Raw genomic sequence first — 21,093 nt, forward strand, 5'->3', positions numbered from 1 at the left:
AATTACCGAGATAAAATGGCAAAGTTAACAGGAATTGATTACCAATGAAAGTGGTATTCTTACCTGAAAAAAACAGTAAAAATACCGGTTTTTAGGTAAACTTACCAGTATGTCTTGGTAAAATTGCCAATAATTGGTAAAAAAGTGAGATGGTAAAGGTACCAACAGACCTTGGTAAAAACGCCGAGAATTTTTTTTCAGTGAAGGTGTATCCTCAGCTTTTGCGTAGTGCATTCATGGTGCGATTAGAGTCTCTTTATACTCAGAGTTAAGACAACGCGAATCCATTTCTGATTGGTTCCTGTGTTTTAGGCCTCCATATAGAGTCACAAACGGGAATAAAGATTACACTTTCACCAATTGCAAATATTATAATCTGGAACGGAATGGGGAATCACGGGTTCGGCAAGGAACAAACGGAATGAGAGGAGGAAGGGGGAAAGGAATTTGAGAATGGGCCGATCAAAGATTACGAGAAACTTTCAATTCGTGCAATCTTTATTCCCGTTTGTGACTCCATGAGGGGGTGGGGGGTGGCTTAATTCTCAGTGTAAAGGGACTCTAGGTACGATCGACGGCGTCAAATTCTAGCCATTGGGAGGTTTCTCGGCATCACTGGAGAAATTGGGGATGGTGAGAAAAAACGACGGGAAAGGCTCACAGAGATTGTTTCATACTTTTTGCAATTCTGTTTTGTCCCTGCAAAATATAGGCAGCTTTATTTTAGCACTTATAACTTCCATATGTATGCAACTTTGTCGGTTTTTCAAATCTCTAAACGTTGAAAACAATAATGAAGTCAGGTCCGAAGATAGCCCCAAAAATAATGAAAGAGTAAAGTTATGAGCCCTACCCTTCACACTGAAAGAAAATTACACCAAATGATTGCGGTGGACGCACGGGTTGTGAAGAGTTTTTTTAGCCAACTTGCGTTGAAAATCAGCGTGAAGCTGAAAATCTCAATACAGAGGGAAAAAGCTCATATAAGCTTAATTTTCCCACAAAGAGATACGCTGTTTGGTGCAATACTAGCTTTTTTATCGTGCTCTCGTGAGCTTTTTCCCTCTGTATTGATATTTTCAGATTTATGCTGATTTTTAACGCATGTTGGCGAAAAAAAATTATATGAAAAATTGAAAGCGATAACATTGCTTGTCGAACTTTCCCGTAAAATTAGTTTCGAAGAGCCGAATGTAAGAAAAAGTACAGCATTGCAATTACTGTTTTCTGTAATAAACGAACTCGTCTCAAAAAAATCGTAAAATTGAAATCAGCAAAAATCATACAATCTTTCATAATTGAGAGGTTAAACAAATCCCGCGACGAGAGGCTCTTAAACTAATAAGGAAGGAGCAAGACTGCAGGGATTAATAGTTGCGTACGAAGGAGGTTGGAAGGGAGGAAATCACCATTTCAAGGAGGATGATTGACACGATAGGACGTATTTCTGTCACACGGAACTATGTGCATTATGACGTGAGCCCCGTTATGCATGTATTCTTATGGGTCTCAGGGCTCATGTCTTAATGCACATAGTTCCTTTGACAGAAACACGTTCAATAGATAAATAGCGACATGATGGATTGCAGAAAAGGGACCTGATCGATAATCGCTGTCGGAATAGGCCGAGGGAGTAGGCCTAGAAGAAAAAAATCGCCAAGAACTAAAAAGCTAATCCTCGGAGAAAAAGTCATTCACCTCCCTGTTAATATTGGCGGGAAAGGTTAGTAACCGGAGCGGACCCGAGTCAACAGCTGCTTGTGCTGCGCTGCCGCTTCGAGTGGACGTCTCATCGATTGGTGGTGCCGTTCATGAAAAACCTCCATTTCCACCCTCTTCTACCTTGCCCTCTTTCCAGAGAACGTAGTGGTATTCAGTGCTGCAATTTTATTTCCCCGAAGATTCCGTCGTTTTCGGAATGAATTTCCCAAATCCCAGGAAAATTTCCGATTTTTTTTTATAAGTTCCGCGGAAAAATTCCGAGGTGCGCCCGGATTTGGATTGCATTTTGCAAAAAGGAACCACTAGCATTGCAATGTTGCTAAGATTGTGCAACTTCTTTTGTCTTGGAGGAAAAACCCGATTATTCATTAATAGTTTCTATTTTACTCGCTAAAAACTGTAAATTTAAGACAAAAATTACCATCTAAATTTCATAGTTTTTCACGATTTCCGCAATTTTATTGCAAAAGATGAAGTTGCACAATCTTAGCATCATTGCAATGCTAGTGGTTCCTTTTTGCAAAATGCAATCCATTTAGTTTCAATGATCGTCAAATTTAATCAGAGCCTTGATCAAATAATTGGTCCGACCGACGGAAAACCCCGAATTTCGAGAAAATGCCCGAAATGTGGAAAATAGCTAAAAATCCCGGAAAAAGTCGCAATTACAGTGGATATCGAATATAACGACCCATAGGGCATAACCACGCAATTTGACCGGTCCCGGCTAAACTCCATTTTGACCAATGTATTTGCGTGTTGTCTAGAACGACATATCGCACATAGCGACATATCGGCCATAGCAACGGACTTTCCTCGAAATTTCGGGCTGTGGTATTAACTGCAACGCCTGGAGCATCGCCCAGCGAGGCAATGCACTTCAAATGCTATCTCTATTTAAGACTCGGTAGTCCATGTAAATCAAGAGAAGAAAATTAGTTGGATTTTATGTAGCACGTTTAAATGACAATGTTCATGACTATGTTCCATTCAGTGTGAGCAGAAACTCCATCTTAGTAAAAAGTCCTTTGCATTTTTGACTTTTGTCTCGTGATGAGGCATCTGCCTTAGTGCATCTGCACAAACAAACAAGAAAGATGAGAACTTCTTAGCTCCGCCCGTTTGAATAATAGCGCCAAACACAGTGCGTTCGGCTTGAAATGCGTATTAGCGCCTACAAGACCATGCGAATACTTCACGCATTGCGTCAAACACAGTAGGGTCGGCTCGGTCCTCCTGAAACGCATATTTAGCGCCTACAAGGCTGTAGTGATACTTCACGCATTACGCCAAACACAGTGCGATCGGTGTGAAACGCATATTAGCACCTACAAGACTGTATGCGTAGTTTACGCATTGCACCTACACCAAGGTGCGCGCTTCGTCGTTGAACATTCGTACTTTATCGTATTTGAGATACATGGTTTCGCATCAGTTCGCCCATCAATATGGTTTTCAATAATGGTTTCCATACAAACAAAACAATGGATCAGGAGTCCGTCTCCACAGACGAGCAACGTTCGTCGACTCAGATCGATAAAGATTTTGTAATTTCCACGGAAAATTGTAATACTTTTTCAGTAGGTGTTCTAAACAATAAGTTGCAAACGATTCGGTTCATACATGTTTTGTTAAAAGATGACCTGCAGTTGCTTCATCATTCGGTACTCTGTTCTTCTGGCACTGACGGATTAGAATTTTATGTATAGCTTTCACACGAAGCTCGAAAGCACGGGTTTTCAACCCCAGACTTTAAACCGCCGTAGCGTCGCACAGTGGATCGAGTCAATCAGAGAGGTCGGACACGACAATTTTGACTTAAACTGCAATTTTTTATGTTTATCCTGCCATATTTTAAATTGTAAGGGGTGTTTCTGGAAGAAAATTTTACGAGGAAACCAGTGGGACCACTTATAGAGCCTCAAAGTTTCTATATATAAACGAAGTTATGAGCGTTTGAAGTTTCCAAATTTTGTCCGACCTCTCCCGCAGACTCGATCCAGTGTGCGTCGGTTTGGTGTGAACTTTTTTGTTCCAAAACGTTTGTAGAACTCTCATCTGTGTTCCGGTTGAAACATTTAATCCTAACCATATTTTTCATTCATTTATTTCGCGGTACATTTTTATAATGCACTATAACTACACCGGTGGTTGGGATCATTGTCCAGAATCGCATTATTCGTGCCGATATCTTGAGAGAGAAGTGGAGGACACGAAGAAAAAAGAATGCGGAAGAGCTACACGAGTGAAGCAAGGCATTTCTCCTTAAAGCGTCCAGCCCACCTACAAACTAGGGGCCTCAAAGAGGCTCATCGATGGAACTGTTGACTGTTGCCTTTCAAAGATCGTCGGGCCGTGTTCGGGATACATCACAGATCAGATCTTGAAATTTTCAAGGCATTCCGTGCAGAAATGGCTGAGAAATAGAAGAATTAGTGCCAGTTTGAGAGCCCCAGTTTGTACGTGCGGGCTGGACGCTTAATAAAATCAATCAAGTAAAACTCTGGTCAACAATCAACGAAGTACCACTACATCAACATCACTGCAATCAGCGCACATCGCAATTTTCCGCCCACTTTCCCCTCCTCTCACCCTCACTCTACTAAATCTCCAAGATAAAACTGCAAAGCGTGAGCAGACCCCTTAAGGAGACGGATTTTTTCATCTTACTCCCTCACGCTGCCACAGGAAGTTTGACTTACGTTGAGTTGAGAGTATTTTCATGAGGAAGTATGATCATCTCTGGTATAGCCCTTTATTTTGCCAAGAGTTTGTGGCTGTACGAGGTGATTGCAATAATCCGAACAGTTTATTTTTAAGTTTAGTAGCTTTGATGTCCAAGCTTTCATCCTACATTTAGATGCTGCTGAACACCGAGTAGTGACAAATTTATAACTATAAAAGGTTTTTCCCATCAACTGTAGACTTATTTTAGGAAGGACAAGGCGCATAAGAACAGTTTTTGAAAAAAAAAAATTGAGGTATCCGTGAATTCAACAAAAAGTAGTCTTAAAATATGTTCTGTGACATATTTACTGCTGAAACCAATTTTTTAAGCAGCGAAGTGAGTTTGCACTTTCTTTCCGCCACAAGGCTCTGTGCACCTAATTTTGGAACTTCAAAGGCGTATTTCTCGAAATAGCAAAAACTGCACCAGTATTCCTTGTCCTCCAAGCCCTCATGTGGAATCAACAAACGCACCCTCCCATTGGTTTTTCTTTTTACTTGCAAACATTTCGCGGTTTCCGTGCCCTCCCTTCAGTATACTGTAGTATACTGTATACTGTTCCGTCAGTATACTGTATTCAGTATGCATTTTTGCATCAGCGAAACTGAGAGTAGTAATTATTTGTGCGGGGGCAAGCACAAATAAGCACTTCATCAAGAGGATCTTGAGAGGGAGGGTTACAGAAAAGCATCTTATCGGTGAGGATTTGCCGAGACACTCAATCAGCTCAGAGCAGAGGGGATCCCAGACCCCCCTCCGAGAGAATGTTAAAAACCAAGATGCCAGAAGCAATTTGAGCTCCTCTTGTCAAAAAAGTTATTGTTTAAAAAAAAAAAAAAAATTGACAGAAATATCACGCGATGGTCTCTCAAAGTGCCTGTACTCACGTGAAGAGGCCCAGGCTAACTTTTGGGGGCAGCCCCCCTCCCCACCACCCACCTCTTTTCCTTACTACTTGAACCTATGCTTATTTTCTGAACTAGAGTGTCTCTGAGGATTTACACTCTCTTTTGTTCAAAGTGTATCTTTTTTTCTCCCTAAATTTTCGATTTTCTAAATAACTACTATAATCGTTTCTTTAAGATTTGCTTCACTTATAAATGAGTCTGGTCTTGTCTGAAATAAAATTTCTGATATACATTAAAAATAGGTCCTGTTTGATTCTTTTAGTTCTGAAAGCACATGGTAATCCAAAAACTGATGATTGCAGAGTCGCCTGTAGGATACACATCACCTAAAATCTTATTTTATTTTGTTTTACTCCCTTCGAAAAGTAACCACGAGCTTTTAACAAAGAAACAAAAGAGGATTGGTAATCTCTGAAGTTTATGCTATTGACTGGATTGGACTGACTGCCATTGACCACTGCCAGTTCTGCTTGGTTTTATTATGAATGTCCGCCCATAGTTCCTCATAGACCTAAAAGTTTTTTAGACGTTGCTGTTTAATGAGGCAAGAGTCCAAATAGCTAGCGACAAAATACCTATTGGACTATTTTTTAGTGTGTGCGATCAAGGAAAATAAAACAAAAAATGAAATGTTGGTCAGTGTGTTGGTTTGGAACAAGCTTTGACCTTGGAGGAGCTGTCTGTTTCGGAACTTTATGACGCTAACTAGTTCAAACCACCGAGTGTAGTTGTTTCAATTTGAGATTTATTGATATGAATGAATGAGTCAGTTCAACGTAATCATTCGTGAATTGCGTGAGTTGAGAGTGTAGGTAGGTTTTATTACACATCTAGGCATTACTTGGGATGAGGAGAGGGAGGAGTATGGAAGGTTAGACTTCATACTTGAGCCAAGCACTAACTTAATGTAATAGTTATGTAGACTTAAAGCATAACTCCTGGGTGACACGATTTTTGGGAGGATCCAAATTCTAGAAGCGTATTTCGCTAAACTAACTACGAATAAAATGTTTCTGCGTGTATGGTAGAAATACGCAGTTTGTGAAAACTTCAATCATATTTTTTAGGTCCCACGTACACTCAAAATTGGAGGGTCAGACTTCGGATTCTAATCAATCTAATAAATAGTTTTCTTTAGGAATTAAATAACCTGTGCGTGCATGATTGTATCAAATAAGATCAAGTATTCTCCTTTATTTCTCATTTCTTTCTCGTCTCTTTTATCTCCATCGGAGCGTCTTTTCGAAATCAACCCCGATAAAACTTTAATGTCAAAAAAAGAAATATAGAAAGGAAAAAAATCGATGTTTGAGGTTAAAAAGTAATTTGAGATCGGAGAGTGCCTAGATGCTTCATGAATTGAATGAATGAAAACATGAGCCGAATTAATAAGTGGCCAGGGGGTCGTCTCCCCACGAAATCTACTTGGCCCCTCCCGAAAAGTATGAAGGGTTCTGCTATAATAAATTTGCGTTAAAAATGTTTCATCTTTAAAAAATTCGATCAATTCGTTACCAAGAACAGTTCAAAATTGTTCTTGATACGATTCAATTCATCAAAAATTTGATAACCGCGAACTCCCTTTTGAGGATAGGGAAATCCCCCGAGCTCTCTTTTGGACCTGAGAACGCCCACAAATCCCCTTAAAGGGGTTTTTTTTTTAGTGTCATCTAGACCCCCTTTGATGAGGTGTCCTTCTGCCCCTCTCCCCCAAAAAAGTTCATAGTTCCGCCCATGCTTTCAAAGTAAGACTGCTGTCGGACTTAAATTATGAGAAGTTGGAGAGGAGAAAAGAACTAGTTATGAGTTTCGTTTAAATTACCTCTGCAAACGGAAAGGAGCCAGTTGAAAGGGCAATTTTGGGGAAAGGGCAAAGTTGGAAATAAATGTTTTGCTAAGACGACGTGAAAAAATCCCTTTGTGAATGATAGAATGTAACTGTCTGCGTCCTTTGGTCCTCCTGGCGAATGGCTCTCCCCTCGATTATGCCACTTCAGAGCACAGAAATGGACGTATTTCTGCCAAACGGAACTGTCCACATTATGGCGTAAGCCCTGTTATGCATATATGTAATGGGTCTCAGGGCTCATGTCTTAACGCACATAGTTCCGTTTGGCAGAAATACGTCCAAATTTGCGAATGTGTCTATAACGCGATGGAGGACAGATAAATGCCAACAAGCGTGTTTTATTTATAATCATCTGCCATTGATGCCGCTTCGTGCGGAAAAATAAGTATCAGCATGCTTTTAACGCAGAAACAAAGCATCTAACGCATGTTTGCCGAGGGATTCAAGATCCATCATCAAGAAAGTGTTTTCTTGTATTGAGCTTCACTTTATATATATATTTGAGGGGGGTGGTGGTTAAACGTGACTTATTTTCATACGTAGAATTTCAACTTTGGAACCTGAACTTCATTCTTCGCACCATTTTTCTTCACAGTTTTTTCACACTCTAATACAATGGTTTCGTAAAATTCGTGATAAAATGCATATAAATATACCTTACTTTTTCCAGCCTAGAGGATTTGATGCCCCATTTTTGCAGAACGTTAAAAGTACGTAAAGATGACTCATTGCTAGAGTTTTAATATTTTTGGAAGGTTATAAAAGAAAGGTTGAATCATGAAAAAAATCACGAAAGTTACTGCAGAGGAAAATTTCCAATTTCCAAATTACACCAAGCACTCACTTCATTATTCGCTTTGCATGCACTCAGTGTGTGAATGTAAATAAATGTAAAAGTTCATTTGGCAAAATTCACGCTCATTTTCTCCTAATACTAGTTACACTTCTTTGCCAGAAAGCACCATGTATATCTATTGAATGTAACTTGAAGGGAGAGTACTATTTCGGCACGGGCCCCTTGGTTGATACGCGGCCCAACCTCCAGAGGGCACAATCTACGAGGATGACTAAACTAAAAAATAAGCACTAAACGGCTTTTCTGCGTCGTAGCCACTGTGGCACACTCTTTCATCCATGCTTAGTGCTAAAAAGATGACCATTTACTGCACGCAGAAATATCGTAAAGATAGCATCCTCTACAATACTGCCGTACTAAGGAAGAACGCCGTACGAGCCCTCAGAAGTTGCCAAATTTCCTCCGATAAAAACCGAATTTACCGGGAATATTGCGAATATTATTTTCCAAAATTTTCAGACAATTTTGTACGCAATTGAATCTAAAAAATCTGAAAATTTCAAGGAAACTTATGCATGAACATGGTCAAAAATACACGTTTTATCAAGGGAAATTTGGCAACTCTCGAATGTTCATACGGCGTTCTTCCTTAGGACGGTAGAATATGAGATTCCAAAGAGTGGTCCGCGGGCCAACAGAGAGAGGGAGAGGGAGAGGGAGAGGGAGAGGGAGAGGGAGAGGGGGAGGGGGAGGGAGAGGGGGAGGGGGAGGGAGAGGGGGGAGGGAGAGAGAGGAGGGGGGGCAAAAACTTGATAAAATATTGAGAGAATTTCTTCTGAGCTTCAACAGAGGGACGAGCATCAAAATTGTCCTTTGGATACGGAGAGGAAGCTTCTAAGCTAACAGTTTGAAATTACCTAAAATAATCCAAAAATTTCAAAAATATATCCTCACACTGATAAAGCGTCCATGATAACACGACAAAACATGCAGATATTCTATGAAACATAATTATGGCATTGAAAATGTCGTAATATGAAATCTCAGCTTTTACAAAAAAGATCCCACACTCAGAAAAGAGCACAAGTTTCCGGGGTGAATAATTTGACAACCGCGTTATTACAATATACCAAAGTCTTTGGTAGAGATAAGAACACTGTCAATCGCATAAATTCAGAGTCTTATTTCTTTTCTATAGTACCTAACGTCAAACACCAGACGGGAAAAAGAGTTCACAGTAATATTTGAAAGCGCTCCTCGTCAATCGTCATTGCTGTGATCGCCTTAAAACGCCTTCAAATAGACTGCCATGCAATTGAGCCTACGTAACTTGGTAGAGTGAATCCAGCCGGGCGTTTTAATACTGAAATGGTTGCTTTGATACTGAGAACGCCTCGACGTAACGTGACGTGACGATCCAAAAATGGACTACATTTTGCAATTTGGACCTATAAATTCTGATTCATCCGAAAAAACACTTATGTGCATAGGGAAAGTAATGGCACATACGTTGTTTTTAAACCGGGCTAGAATTTATAGTTCCTAATTGCAAAATGTAGTTCAAATAGTGTATGGGATGGGTTGACTGGCACCGTTATCAACAAGATCTCCGTCATAAAGTAAATTGCGTACGTGCTCTACGTTATTCCGGCAAATTTGGATAAATTGCTGAACCATTAGAGAAATTTTCACATGAAATTGCAAATTCAAATTATTATATTCCCTCTAAAACAGCACTTTGGAAAATCTTCCTCTTTCTCCTGAGAATAATTACCTCATTCCGTAACCTCAACCGCGCAATTCTGCCGTGCAAAGGAAGAACGACATTCGAGAGTTGCCAAATTTCCTTCTTTATAGTTTTGCGGCGACTTTATCCTCGGGCGACAATAATTCACAGGCGGATTCAGCGATTTGGCCACACCGGATTTCCTCCATTTAAACCTATGTTGAATAATCGACTCTCGTCGGGGCACCTCGCCCCTACAAGAATCGATACATTTCCATGAATTTAAATGGAGAAAAAACAATGTTGCCAATTCGCTGGATCCGCTAGCGCCGGAGGGCACGTAGCTCGGTCAAGTTGACTTCGCCGTATGACGCGCCTTCAATCCGGATAGCTACTATATGCTTACATCCATGATTGAATAGTTATCTCGTTACGCCTGCCGTGTTGAATTCAAATATCGACGGCCGCGGCGGCACGCGAAAAAAAGTGTATTTATCTCCTACTGCAACGTTGCAGACCTCTACTAATGTTTTTTTTTTATTAATCAATATTTTTTTAAATACTACACAGTTTTTCTGAAAAGGTTTCAGCAACTTTCCGAAATTAGTCCTTATAAAATCACAGAAAATTTATACCCGATATTTTTGTTCATTCAGTTTTTTCTCTGGTTAAAACCAAAATTAATTAAAAACGATTCGAGTCTTTCTGAATCGATTTAATGAGGAAACATATTTGTCCTTAAATTGTGGTCAAAACGGGGCAAGAGAGTCAAGAATAATGACGCGACGCGCCTTCAATCCAGCTAGCGGCAATATGCTTACACCCGTGGTCGAATAGTTACCTCGTTACGCTTGCTGTGCATGAATTCAAATATGAATGACTGCACGCGGAAAAAAGCGCTAGTATCTCTGATTGCAAACGTCAGTACCTCTACTCGTGATTTATTTTTATTCAATTTCTTTTAAAGAGCTACATACAGTTCTTCCGATAAGTCTCGGGGAATTTCCCGAATGGTATTTAAATAAAATCACAGGCGACTTCGACGCGATATTTTCGTTCATTCTATTTTGTTTATTTTCTATTAACCCCCCCCCCCCCCCCCGAAAAAAAAACTCAATCCGAGTTCCTGACTCGTTGGAATTTGAGAAATTATTTTTCCTTAAATTATATGTTAAAAAACTTGGCAGATAGTCCAGAAAATGACGCGTAGTCCTAGTTTTTTGGCGATATTATCATCGCACCCTCAGGGTCGGTAACGAGGTCGAGTTTTCTACGTAGGGCGCCCCTTCAATCCAGCTAGCGGCAACATGCGTGCAGCCGTGGTCGAATAGCTATCTCGTTGCGCCTACCGTGAATGAGTTTAACTGTCTACTGTGAATGGGCTGAACGCGAAAGGAGGCGTATTAATCCCCGATTGCAGCGTTGACACCTTTACTCATGTTTTATTTTCATTCAATGTTTTCTTTACAAAGATACATACTGTTCTAAATGTTTTCTCCGGATGACCAGCCGGAGTTTTTTTCCCAAGAATATTTTGACGCTTTGGAAATTGTTTTAATTTCTAACCGAGAAATTTAAAAACGCGCCATTAAGATAAGAAAACATACGACTGGTCGAGAAAGGACCTTTAATCCATGCCTTTTTGCATTTTTCCTCGACATGAAGACAGACGAATATTTGCATAGCCAGCAAGAAAGAGGCGCAGGTGAGGTTCGGAAATTCGTGTTTTTAGAATCGAGAGGGAAATTTTTTTGTCTTATTTCGGTTCTTAAGCTACCTTCCGACTTTTTCCGGCCATAATCTCCGATTGACAGATAAAATGTATCCCCTGGGAGACTTACAGGGTTATCCAAAAGTCACCTACCGCCCCTGTAACTTTTTTCCTAATTGAGATAGAAGTTTGAAACTTTGGGAATGTTCCTCGGTTCAAGGTAGCAACTTATTGATCTCCCCAAAATTTTGGAGGGCGGCCCCCCAAAATTTTGGGGGGCCGCCCCCACCAACCTCCCCCCCCTTCACAATTTCTGAGCAACTCGCACATGAAATGGACTGCAATAAGTAAATGATGTCGAAACTGTTCTGACTAATACTGTTAAAAATGTTTATAGGAACGAGAATAAGTAACTCATTGCCAAATTACAATTTTTTAAAACCATACATTGTATAGGCATTGGAAGTGAGCCAGTTTTTAAATTTTAACTCGAAGTATTTTCTTACTCACTGGAAAAAATAGTCGCTTGGATCTAGAGTCCAAACTCTTGAAAACAATGACAAGAAGAAATACCCTTGATCCAATCGGATTTTTGCTTAGATCAAAAAGAAATAATGGGAAATCAAGGTTCGCTTAAATCAAGAGGATTGGTTCTCGATTGAAGCAAAAATCCGATTGAATCATGAGTATTTTTTCTTGTCATTGTTTTCAAGAGTCCGAACTCTAGATCCAAGTGACTTTTTTTCCAGTGTTCGATGCACTTGCTTCCATTTGCTTTTAAAGTATGAGGAACAAATAGTTTTTTCATTTCTGCAATAACAAACTTTTTATGTCTGTCACTTAAATTCTTGTGTTTGCTTTCAATAAACTTTACCCCGTTATATTCTGCAAATAAAGCATTGCATAGATCCGCGTGCAATCGTAAAGATCGAGCTTCTCTCGAAGGTATAAATCGCCGACTAAATGCCCGGTTTCTTGACCCATGGCATGCCCACCACTTGGAGAAGTCATTGTTTTAAATGGTTTTTTGATTCCGTATCGTGTCCATATTCCTTAGAATAGGTCAAAAATGAGATAAAATGTCATCGCTGAAAGAGTCTTATCAGAGCGACGCGACGAGCTGCAGTGCGACGCGCCGAATTTCTCATCTCCCAACTCGCACCCACGCTCACTAAAACCTCTCTAGCGCTTAAACCTGCAGCTATCTGCAAACTCTTTTTTCACCATTCACTCTTCAGACTATTACCTATGAGCCTATATAAGTCTCAGAGTGGAGCTCAGTGGAGCTTTTTTTTAAATGAAATCTAAAACAAACAAAACTCGAAATTTTCTCCACCTCGGTTCAAGTGTCAATATTGGCACGAATAAGAGATTTTTATGAGCATGTTAATATAGGATTTTGTAGCTTAGACTACGCACTTACAGAGTATAATGTCGGTTTTTGAAAAAAAAATCTTGCTATTGACTTATAGGCGATGACCACTTTAGCACCAAAAGTAGCTATTTTCTTCGATACCCGACAAGGGTCTGTTTGAAAATCATTGAGGGAGGAATAAATAAAATTGATACTACAACTTGATAGTCTGTAGCATAAGCTACAAAATCATCCAGATACTTTTGCTTTCTGGGTTGAAAAAAAATTTGTCCACCTCCTGAATTTTTTCCGCCCACCCGCCAGTGTGCGGCGCGGGGCGGCGGCGGCGGCGGCAGCGGCAGCAGACTTGGAGACTTAGCTTCAAATTCCTTAAATATTTTCGCAGAGGGTTCATCAGTGTCTGACACTAAATCTTCAAACGTGTGGTATATCGGAGATGTATCCATTCTCTGTAGTGAGTGCAAAAAAAAACAAGCGGGAAAGCTCTAATACGTGGGTATTAGAGAAGCGCTCAGCGGTGAGCGCAATTTTAATGAGTCCCAGATTTAATTTACTACCTATTAACTGAGTATGTTAAAATTTGCAATAATTAAAACATCTAAAATTGTGCTTCCTCCCCCCCCCCCCGAAAAAAAAATCCAAGATCCATAAGAAAAATAATGATCCATTACTTAAGTACTGAAATATTAATACATAAAAAATCCTCGATTTCTCATAAAAACAGAGAAAACTATTACGGCTCCAAAAAAATAACTTTTCTAGATCATTTGAAGAAAATGTATCAAAGATGAACGTATCACTTAACGAGGCCAAATTAATTGTTTTAATGATGCCCTGATTGGACACGTAAAAAATATTATAGGTAAATAAATGAACGAAATATAAATATTAATAGGTAAATGATGAGACAATAAACGAAATCAATCAACTGCAACTGATTGTGAGTACTGAAGGTAACTTTTCGCGAATCAAAGGCACCATGTGTCCGCTAGGTTGCAGCACACTACGCTAAAACCTTCTAATGACTCATGATCAGACACAACCTTTCCTATGTTTATTGTTTATGCTCTATGATACTCTGTCTTCGTGATAACAGGGTTTCATACAATACAATAATCTAATACGTAATTACGTAAATAGAGAAAGAGAATTCTTACAATACCAGAATTATAACCAGGGTAAACGGAAATTACATTCATTATTTCCTCCTCATATTATGTTGAGCCTTAGTGAAAAATCTTTCCCACTTTCCTTCCGCAGTTTTCCTTCTGACAGCAAATTGTTAATCATGTTCTCCTGACATCCTTGCTTTCATTTAGTAGATTCGGAATTTCTCATAAATTTTAGGAATTTAAATGCGTTTACAGAAATTTCTGGCCAACCAAAGGCAGAAGTTGCCTCTACGCCTTAATTTATAAAGGTAACTTACGTTCTGTGTAATTAATACACCATGCTGGCCCAAATATCTGAAACCCTCTACTGTGATAACATTCGAATCAGTCACTGTTACAGGGACAGTAATATCTTCAATGTAATCTGTAGGGATATTGTAGGTATAGGTATATCGTAACAAGTCAACAGTGAAACTAGCAGACCATGTATCTCGTTTGCGGTGCTTAAAAATCTCCGCTCCCATTTTATTCTTTTGACAGAGAACAAATCATTTTTCCTCCTTGATTTTCACAGAGTTTTCTTTGCACAGAGAAGAAAAATTGCAGAAGTTTTTATAAATTGATGTTGGTTGGTTTTCCGTGTAAAGAAGAAAGTATGAAAGGAAGTCTACAACGTCGCAAACCGAGATACGGGGTCTGGTAATTCCACTGTCCAACTGTATTTTACAGAAATTACATTGTGAGTATGGAGCTGATCACTAGAATTACTATGCATAGATATGTACCTAGGATAAGGGTGGTTGCAACAGTATTTGTCATGAATGGTCCATGACACCTGCAGAAAAGATCGGTGGTTCCTGAATGATGATAAGCAGGACTCGTAGGTTTCGTTGAAACGCATGATTCTCATATGTATCTGTAGAGGTATAGAGTTTTGGCCTGCTGAGGAGTTGAGTAAATTAGGAGCCATTGCTCATAAGCTGATAAAGTTAGGAGGAAACACGATGAAACTGTAGAACTTTTGATACTTTGAGAATGTAAACAAAGACTCAACCTCAAAAATCTTTCACAATAATATTGTGTACTCAATTTCCAAAAACTCTATGGTTCATGAATTTTTTAATCAAAGGTAAGTAAAAGTTCTCCAACTGGATGAGAGATGGCCGTAGTGATCATTCGACGAAATTCTCTCTGAGCCATTTTACCTATTCATGGAATCAAGTAAATGTAGGTCCCCGTTTATTAGACGATGCGACGCATGAAAAAATGTCAGGCGAAAGCAGTATCTTTTGTTATTGTAAGTCATAAAATCAGGTTGTAGGTAAGAAAACTTCCTCACACATGGAGGTGATGTAACTTTCAACCTCATCTCCTACATAGTCTGGTGGAACACTTATTATCGTCTTACGGTAAGTAATGGAGAAACTTTGTTTTATCGTCTCAAAGCGAGTCCTTAAGGAAGGTTATTTACCTTCTTTACTGAAAAGTAGACAACAGGCCAGTTGAAATTTTGCTCTCATTGAGCGTTCAAATGCCTGTGTTAGGTCTGCGGAGATAACACATAAGGTGTCTTGCAATGAATCTGACGGAACCAAATTCACCAGAGAGTGAATGAGTAAATGAGTCATGAAACCTAGAATTTTTAGTACAAATAAGAGGCTAACACATACCTTTGTTATGGAGCAATGTGAGAGGTAGAATGTAGCGGTTTCAGAGTAGAGTGTTATAAGGAAGATTTATGAAACTGTCGGTGCCGCAAAAAATCTTAGACTTTGAAAGTACACAATTTTCTGCTACTTCAGATATCTCAGATTTTTTGACACCTAGTTAAACTCAATAATTAGAAGTTGTGAACTGACAGGGATGTGATGACGACATCGCTTTGAGAATAACAGATATTCTATGATCAAGGATACACTCGAGCGGTCCTTTTCATAATTTGCAGCAATGAGGTGGTGACAATTACGAAGGTACAAATCCCTGCGCTTGAGCTGCGCAAAATGCTCCAGTCGTTTATCTATGCTATTCAGCATAAAAATGCAAACCGTGTTGTAATTGGTGCTTGAGAACAACTGTGGTACACTAGTATAATGAAGCGGATTCGGTGTTGATCTTTCGAACTGTGCAGACGTGTTTTGTAGAGCGCTCGTGAGACGGTAAAGCTTTTGGTTCGGCTCGCGGCCCGGGCATCGCGGCGCGCAGCGACCGCGAGATAACGTAAACAAAGTGCGGTTACGGCCGAAACTTCTATGTCGCTGTTGCCACACAAGTGTAAACATGGTGTGTATTGTTTTTGGAGAGACGATCAGTTCATCGGCTGTCAAAAATGCTACATCAGAGGAAAACTTGACTTCCTGAAATCGAGTCCAGCAAGAGTGAAAAATATGACGGATAAAAATCCGTTTGAGAAGAGTTCGCTCCTTTCAAGATCGCCCCAGGGGACAACCACGAGGACGAATACCGATGATAAAACAGATGATATAGCCACACCAGTATCAGTGGAAACATCGAATCAGACTCACCCTGAAATTTCAGTCAAGGAAATATTGGAAAAGGCTGAGGTGGTGATCAAAGAGGGTATTTCCATCACTCACAATGATACGAAAGCCATAAATCAGGTGCAAGGCCTTAAAAGCACGATTGAAGGACTTGTTAACATCGTTAAAAAAGAGGAAGAAAAAAAAGAAGAACAAAAAAAAATAATTGATGACCTTCAAAATAGATTGCTCGCGCTTGAAAAAAAGGAGCAAAGACATTCTGAAACTCGGAGAGAAATCCCCCAGCCTCAAGCAACCTACTCAGGGAAGTACGCAATTCTTAGCAATGATGGAGAAAACAACGAGGATGATCCAATGGACGATGAAGACCCAGAAGATCAAATCGTGGAAGAAGAAACTGACTGGATACTTTGCAAGCAGAAGAGGAAGAGAAACGAAGGAAGTGACTCATCCCCACAAACAACTCAGGCTAAGAAAGGAAGGAAAGCGGATACAGCGCGGTCCGGAAGCAGAGGAGGTGCCGAGAAAGTCGCCACATCTAGTAAAAACACCAATGGTTCGTTCAATAGCTCTAATGATAAAGATAAAAACAAAGGTACTAAAAATACTGAAAATAAAAAGGAAAATGAGGTGAGCAAGAAGCTAGTTCCTCCTCCATTTAAGGTTACCCAATTAAAATCAATCAGCGAGGTTAAAAAATTTGTTGAAAACATCGATTCTGATAAGTATAAATTAACAGCATTAGTTGGCAACGTCTGGAAAATTAATACTGCAGACCACGAAACTTATAGATTAGTTAGAGAAAACCTTGAAAAACATAATGCTAAATGGTACACATTTTCAGACAAACATCTTCGTCCAAAGGTTTTTGTAGCTAAGGGGATGCATTCTACCACTGATCTAGATGAAATTACAGAGGATCTTACATCCAAAGGTTTTAATATTGTTAAAGTTGTTAATTTGCTAAGCAAAAAAGACGAAAATGGGAAGAGAAAAGGTCTTCCATTACATCAAATCATATTCGATAACAAAGATGATACTAAGAAAATCTTTGAAATTAAATTTATAGCACATCAGAAAGTAGAAATCAAAAATGTTAAGCACAATCCGGCAAGGATTCCTCAGTGCCACCGTTGCCAGGGGTTTTTGCATACTCAAGCATTTTGTCATAAAGATCCTAAGTGTGTTAAATGTAGTGGACCTCATTTGAGTTTCTTATGCGCTGAGAAGAAAGTGGATAGTCCAAAATGTGTGAACTGTGGTCAAAAACACACAGCAAATTATTCCGGTTGCGAGATCGCTAAGTTTTTCAAAGAACGTAGGCTGGCAGATTTAAACAAGAAAAAACAAAAAAATAGTGGTAAAGAAAATTCAGGAAATAAATTAAGTCAGAGACCAGTCAGCAAAAATGTATCTTTTGCTAGAATGGCTAGCGATGGTAAATCCAACGATAAAGAAAATTCCGAGAGTCTGATGGAGAAAATACTTAATTTCTTAAATGAACAAGCAACTATTAATGCTCAAATTCTTTCTAGGCTTGATGCTCTAGAGGGAATACTTCTTGGCAACGATGGCACATAGGGTGCCTCATAGCAGAAGGCCAGGACCTCCTTCGAATAGTTTCAAAAGAATTCCTGGTAGTCACTTTGACAGGGATAAAATCCCCACTTACGTTGAGTCCAATTTAAATTGTATTGAAACAATTAAATTTGATAAGATTAGAATTGTAGCATGGAATGCTAACGGACTGACGGCAGAGAGGAAACTAAAATTATCAAATTACATAGATTTTTACCAAATTGATGTGGTGTTGTTGTCAGAGACTCACTTTTCCGACACTAGTCACTTTAAGAAGCGTGAATTTAATGTCCACTGGGTTAATCACCCTTCTGATAATGCTCGCGGGGGAGTCGCTATCATGGTCAGAAAAGAATTTCAATACTTTATATGCAATGAAACTAAATCTGAAGCGATTCAATCGATAGCAGTTACTATGAAAACAGAAGTAGGGGATATAACAATTGCTTCCATTTATTGTCCTCCTGGACCTAAGATTAAACATAATGATTTTTCGGAATTCCTAAAAACTCTGGGGAACAGATTCATTGCTGGCGGGGACTGGAATGCTAAACATATAAGATGGGGTTCTAGAACCACCCTAACAAGAGGAAGAGCGTTGAATTCTGCAGTAAGAAGCATTAATGGAGACTATGTCTCTTTTGGGAGTCCCACACATTGGCCGACTGACCCAACAAAAAAACCAGATGTAATAGATTTTTTTGTAGTTAAAAATATTGCTATGAACTCAATAGATTGTGGTGAAACCGATATAACTAAGGAATTAGACTCTGATCACTCTCCCATTAATATGGACATGTATAATTCAGCTATTTTAAAAGAGGTAACCACTTCAATAACAAATAAAAAAACGGATTGGAAAGCATTTAGAGAAGAACTAAATTCAATTGTTACGTTAAAAAATCCTATAGATACACAACAGCAAATTGAAGACGAAGTCGCACTTATCACTGAGCAGATCATTACAGCAGCAAAAAGAAATACTCCAATTGTTAGACGAACGAAATTAGCCCCTAAAGTTCCTCATGAACTTCTGGAAATAATTAGCGAGGCCAGGAAGGTTAGGAAATTATGGATGAAAGAAAGAACTAATGCACTAAAAAATAAATTAAATAGACTAAATAGAGAGGTCTCAAAAATGAGCTGGTTTTTTTAAAAATAAAGAAACTGAAAATTTTCTGAAACACTTAACACCTACGGCCCCTACTGATTATTCCCTCTGGAAGGCGACAAAGTACCTTAAAAATCAGATTTTTTATTCACCGCCCATATTAGATAAACATAATGTTAAAGTAAAAGACGATGAAGGGAAAGCTAAAGTTTTCGCTGATCATTTGGAAAGTATATTCACTCCTAGGAAAAGTCTTAAGGACGAATGCGATCTTGCTGACAAATTGCTAGAAATAGAAGAGCGAGACAATTTGGAAGTTCCTAAAATTACAAAAAAAGAATTATTTGATCTAATTAAATATAAAGTTAAATTAAAAAAAGCCCCGGGCGCTGATGGGATCACTGGTGGGATTCTAAAACAGCTCCCAATGAGAGTGATTGCCAAACTAGCCGAAATTTTTAATGCAATTATTAAAATAGGATATGTGCCAGAATCCTGGAAGACTGCGGAAGTAATTGTTATCCCGAAACCAAATAAACCCATGGAAAAGGTAGATTCCTACAGGCCGATTTCATTATTGTCAGTGGTAAGTAAACTATTTGAAAGGGCTTACTTAAAAAGACTATTGCCAATTTTAGAAGAAAGAAAGATAATACCAAATCACCAATTCGGTTTCAGGGCGTCACATTCTACCATAGAACAAGTGCACAGAGTTGTGAGTCTTATAGAGAGAACATTGGAAAATAAAGAAGTATGTTCGATGATTTTTTTAGATATTTCAGCAGCTTTTGATAAAGTCTGGCATCTGGGTCTTCTCTTCAAAATACGAATTTTTTTACCATTTAATCATTATAAGCTAATCAAATCTTACCTGGAGAACAGAAAATTTAGAGTTAGATTTAATAATTGTTATTCAACATATAGAAGAATAAAGGCAGGAGTACCGCAAGGATCATGCCTGGGCCCATATTTATACAATATCTTCACTAGCGACATCCCAAAACCGAAGAGGGGCTTTATCGGCACTTTTGCAGATGATACTGCCTTAGCAGAAAGAGACAAAGACATATTTATCTCTAATCATAGATTACAAAAAGCTATCGATGAAATGGTTGAGTGGGTTTCTGACAATGGCGCCACGCTCAACGCATGTAAATCTGCTCATACTGTTTTTACAAATAGGAAAATACCACAATTACCAGTTCTCATAGAAGATGAACAAGTTCCTTACGTTACAAGCGCTAGATATTTAGGAGTTTATTTAGACTCTAGACTTACTTTTAAAGATCACATCAGAATCAAGGTGAAAGAATTAAATAAAAAGTATAAAAAAATGTATTGGTTGTTAGGCAAAAGATCAAAATTGTCAAAGAAAAACAAAATTTTGCTGTATAATCAAATATTAAAACCTATATGGCAGTATGCTTCACAACTATGGGGTTGTGCAAGCAAATCTAATATAAATAAGGTAGAAAGATTCCAGTCGAAGGTTCTACGAGAAATTATTGGAGTACCATGGTTCGTAAGGAACGAAGACATAAGGAGAGAATTAGAGGTACCCACGGTTAGACAAGTAATTGCTGAGACAACGAAGAGATATGAATGTCGTATTGAAAAGCATATCAATGTAGAGGCTTTAAACCTTTTAGATAGTACAATACCTGTGAAAAGGTTAAAAAGGTGGGAGACCTTTGAACTCCCATCAAGATTTAAGTAGTCTGTAAGGTATGAGTGAGAGTGTGAATGGAGTGTGAATGAGGGTGAAAGGAAGAATGCAAAACCATTAAACTAAAAACCTTTATGTTATAATACATTTAAGAAAGAAGGCAGAGAATTTACAATTCCTGTTCTTTTAGATAATCATAGTATTATCTAACGTTAACATATAAAATTAATGCAGTTTGTTAAGTTTTAGTTTTAAGCCACGTAGATAGATACAAGAAACACTTGTAGTAGTTACGATATATTTAAATAAAATT

The sequence above is a fragment of the Bemisia tabaci genome, chromosome 2 (genome assembly GCF_918797505.1).
Source record: "Bemisia tabaci chromosome 2, PGI_BMITA_v3".
Taxonomy (NCBI): Eukaryota; Metazoa; Arthropoda; class Insecta; order Hemiptera; family Aleyrodidae; genus Bemisia; species Bemisia tabaci.